The following is a 5,076-nucleotide window of genomic DNA, read 5'->3' on the forward strand; positions in this document are numbered from 1 at the left end:
TCCCTCCTTCCTTCCTTTTCTGTCCTTTCTTTTTGTTTTGAGACAAGCCCTGGCTGCCCTGGAAACTGCTGCTGTAGACTAGACTGGTCTCAAACTCACAGAGATCCACCTACCTCTGTCTCCTGAGTGAGGAATGGAAACGATTAAGTGAAATGTAGTACTAAGCAAGACATCCAGTTCTGCCAGTCTACATGAAAGGAAATGACACATGACCCACTGAGACAACTACAGGGTATGCTTACCTTAGTTTGGTATATATGGAACCTGTCTCAGCCTGGCAGAGAATGGGGGATTTGGGGTCATAGCAACCAATGACTGTCCTTTGGGGCTTTTGGAAGGAAAAGCGAGCTCCTCCGTTGAAAATAAAATTACAACTGTGTGAAGTATCTTTTTGCTGGGTTTGGGGGTCAGTACACTGCTGTTTTAGAGACATTACTTAACTGTCCAATTCCTGTGACTATGGAAAAAGGGGATATAGGAATGTTGCGTGAATTTCACACAACATGGGACACATTCTGCCATGAGTACACATAGCTGAATAAAAAGCAGCAGCATTTGGCAATGCCCTGGGGCATTTTGAGTTGTCAGGGCTTAGAGAGAAGGGGCAGGAGGAAGTGATACAGGCATCTAGTGAATGGGCCAAGGCCCACGGGTACTACTCAGCTTTCCCCAAAACACAGGACAGCCATCCACAGCAAAGGAGAGCTGAACTTAGCATTCATTATCTTGCTAATACTTTTATTACGTTGAAGAACTGCTCACAAACTCCTTTATGAATATTTTTTATTAAATATTACAATTGTTAATTATAGATCAATGTTATATTAATAAAAATAATCCGGTGTCAGAATGTTTTAGTTGGAAAAGGTGACACAAGAGTTGACATTTTCATTTTAAAGTCTAATTTTCATTTATTTATTTATTTATTTATTTATTTATTTATTTGCAGGGGTTAAAAAAACGTATTTTGAGCAAAAGAAGGCAGGGACAGAGTCATCTGCTTTCAAGTTTCTAGATGGAGCCATTGGGGGTCATGAAGACTGTGAACAAGTCTATTATTTGATGAGAAATGCAAAGGCTTAGTCAGAGATCACCAGCTTGTGCCCCGTTGTAGTCCACCCCTAGGGTAAGGGCTCTGGAGTCAGACAGGTTTGTACTGGGAACTATTCTGTCACCATGAGGTTCAGAGTAAGTTACTCCTGACCTTATACATCAGTTTCTGCATCTGCAAATGAAAGCAATAATCTTTGAAGCACGTATAAGAGTGCATGTGTGTGGGTATGCACATGTATGTTTGTATGTGTGTGGGTATGCACATGTGTGTGTGTGCATGTGTGTATGTGTGTGGGTATGCACATGTATGTGTGTGCATGTGTGTATGTGTATGGGTATGCATATGTATGCATGCATATGTATTCGTGCATATGCATGGTGTATGTGTGTGTGTGTATGTGTGTGTGTGTGAGAGAGAGAGAGAGAGAGAGAGAAAGAGAGAGAGAGAGAGAAGGCAGTTCAGCAGCAGCAGGCTTCATTACCTTTGAAACTGATGATTTTGGGGCCAGGGAATGCTTTGCCAAATAGGTGGCTGGCTGTCCTGTGCTTTGGGGAAGTGTCCACGACTCACCCACTCAATGCCTGCATCAGCTCCCAATTCCCTTCTCTCCTAGTCCTGACCACTCGAAATGCCCCAGATGTGCTTGCCAAATTGTCTCCTGTTGATAATGCGCATCCCCCAAACCCCTAACTCTAAGAATTGATCTGGTGCATAATATGTTCTCAAAGAAGATTAGCTATTACTGTCATCACCATCACTGTCACCATCGTCACCACCACCACCATCACCATTACCACCACCACCATCATCATCATCATCATTATCAGTATTGCTTTCAGGAGCCGCAATTTTATGCTCACAAAAACCTTTGTTCCTTTTGTTGGACTTCATAAAAACGTGAGGAAAAAAATACAAGAGGGAGAGAAAGAATAGTCTAAAAAGTACAATCAGCTCCCAAACATTTTCTTTAAACACAGTGATTTTCTCTCCTTTCGTCTGTAAGGAGAAGACAGTGACCCTATATGCAACCTCTGTGTTGCTTTTCAATATTTCCCAAATTTCACCAGGTTCTGCTGCTGCCTTTAAAAGCAAAGGTTGTTGCTGTGCCGAGCTGGCTCTGTGAGGAAGGGGAAAGATAGCCTGGCTAAATCACTGGCACGCTATTATACAAGTTTCGCTCTGGTGAGCCACGCTGTCCTCGACTGTAATTTCCGTGTATTTCCTCACCTCTCACCTCCCTCCACAGTTATTACTTAACCCACTGACCCAGATAGCTGCTTATTAACATTTAATACATGCCCAAGTGTTCGTGGGCTTTGAACAAAACATGAAGAAGTTTCTGATTTGCTTTCAGCTCGCTGCCCTTGAACCATTACACGAGTACATCTGTAAAGCTCTGCCCGGTCGTGGCTCTAACCAGGGCACATATCATGAAGAAGAATCAGGCCCTCCCCCACGCGCACACGCAGGCTCTCATTCATTTAACTGCGCGTGATGAGCTCTGATGAACTCCTATTGTAATGGCCCTGTTACGGAAAGGAGGTCACGGTGCAGATTCACAATGCAGCACAGAGTTTATTCTCTTCTTGTTGGGAAAGCAGGAGATGGGCAGAGCAAATGAGTCCAAGGCACATTCATCAAACGCATCCTAGAAGCCCCTAACCCTGTCTTTAGGGTTCATCAATATTTTCTGGGCTGCTTGAGTTTTGTATCAACTTGACACAAATCTCCACATATCTGAGAAGAAGGAATCACAATGGAGGAACTGCTGCCATCAGATTGGCCTTGATTAATGACTAATGTAGGAGGGCTCGGCTCACAGTGGGTGAAGCCACCAACAGATGAGTAGTTCTGGGTGGTATATGTACATCTACATACACATATACACATACATATACACATGCATATACATATACATATACACATGCATATGTATACACAAGTGTATATATACACATATGTACATGTGTGTGTGTGTGCAAGCTGAACAGTCACAGTAAGCAGAGCTCCTTTATGGTATCTGCTTCAGTTTCTGCCTCTGGGTTCTGCTTTGAGTTCCTGCCTTGCCTTTGCTTGAAGATAGACTGTGATCTTTGAAGTAAAATAAACGCTTCCCTTCCCAAGTTGCTTGTGATCATAGCATTTATTGCAGCAATAGAAACCCCAACTAAGACAGTTCCCTGCGTTTAAAATCAAATGAGAATGAGAAGTGGGTGCAGTGATACACACTTGTAAACCCAGCACTAGGGAAACTGAGGCAGGAAGACAGAGAGCTGCAGTCTAGCCTAGTCATGTACAGAGTAAACTCAAGGCAAGGTGCACCCTAGACATGAACCTCCCCATGCATTCTCCATTCCCCATTTCTACCGTCTCAGCCAAAGAGGAGCAGTGGCGTTTGGTGAGTTTCCTTTTGATGACCATGTAGAATTGTGGGATCCCTCCTAACTCCAGTCAAAGCCTATTGAATCATCCACAGCTCTGCAGTGTTCAACTTAACATCTGACCCCATTTAAATCACTCTACACATACTTATGTTTGAGTTCCTTTTTGCTTTTAACAACACATCTTCAGAGACCAATGGCTTTCTACCCTCCTAAGGCTACAACCCTTAATACAGTTACTCATGTTGTGATGAGCCCCCCAGCATAAAATTATTTTGTTGTTACTTCAGAACTATAAATTTGCTACTGTCACCCATCATAATGTAAATATCTGATACAAGACCTTTGTGGGAGTCGCGACCCACAGGTTGAGAACCACCAGACTTAGCCACCCATCATTCTTATTTACCAGGCACAGACAACCTCTAAACATATTAATAAAAATGAATCTTGAGAGGATGGATGAAGGCTTCAGGGAAGAGGAAGTTCTGGCCATGATGCAGATAGGGAGAAAATTGCTCATCACAAGCTACATTAAAAATAAAACAAAACAACAAAAACAAACCCCAAACCTGGTCACCTGAGGTCAGTATATTCTTAAGGAAGATGTTGTCCAAGGAGCCGATGTGCCCAGTTACAAAACTCAGTGTGCAAACAAAGAACACCCTAGTCCTTGTCGCTGAGCGGGCTGGCCCTTGCTGGCTGGTGTAATTTACTGCCCAGTCACCCAGGGCTCCCCAACTGCTCTGTGCTGGGCTCCAGGCTGTCTGGGAGAGAGGCCGGCTGGCTCCATGACCCTAGGGCTGCAGTCTGCAATGCAGGCTAAGTTTTTGTGTTAATAACAAACATTAACTTATTTTTGGGTGGTGTTGGACTTTTCGGGTGCTACCAGAACACCCTAGATCATTGCCTAGCATTATGTGTCAACCTTTACTGCTTTTCATAACAATGTCCTCGGCGGACGGTTGGAGTAGAAACAAGACTGGATTTATGATCAGAAACTTGCGTTTAAATGTCTGCACAGCTGTTTATTAAAACAGATAGGCTTTGGCCAAACCACTTACCCTCACTGAGCCACAATTAGTTTTGAGGGCTATTTAATGGAGTTAGGAAAAGATGTATCTGCCACAGACTGGGTGCTTAGTATATGTTGAACACAGCTAGTTCTCTGCACTCTATATGAATTATTTATTCATGTGATTGCCATCATATCCCATTCTCACCCCATTTTACAGAGGAGAAAACTGAGGAGTAGCGGGGAGTTAAATAAGGCTCAATGTTCTACGCTGTAAAAGCAAAGCAACGACAGCCAGTGGTCCAGGCACGAAGAAGGATGGATGGAAGGAAGTGTGGTTTCCACGGCTCTTCTTCGTTTTAAAAACCACTTTCCTATAACAAGCTCACAAGTAAAACCACCATGCAGCTAGACTAGGGTAGCTGCTCAAACACACTCCATCCCAAGCTCTGTGCCTCTCGGGGAGTGCCTGTGGAGGTAGAATGGCCATTCTGAAGCCACAGGGCTTTCCTGGGGTTTTACAGGTTCACTCTCAGTTCCATTTTTATGGAGTTATTCATACACAGAAGGAAGGGAGAAAAGGAAGGAGGGAGGGAGGGAGGAAGGGGAGAGGGAGGGAGGGGGAA

The sequence above is a fragment of the Mus caroli genome, chromosome 5 (assembly GCF_900094665.2).
Source record: "Mus caroli chromosome 5, CAROLI_EIJ_v1.1, whole genome shotgun sequence".
In the NCBI taxonomy this organism is placed as follows: domain Eukaryota; kingdom Metazoa; phylum Chordata; class Mammalia; order Rodentia; family Muridae; genus Mus; species Mus caroli.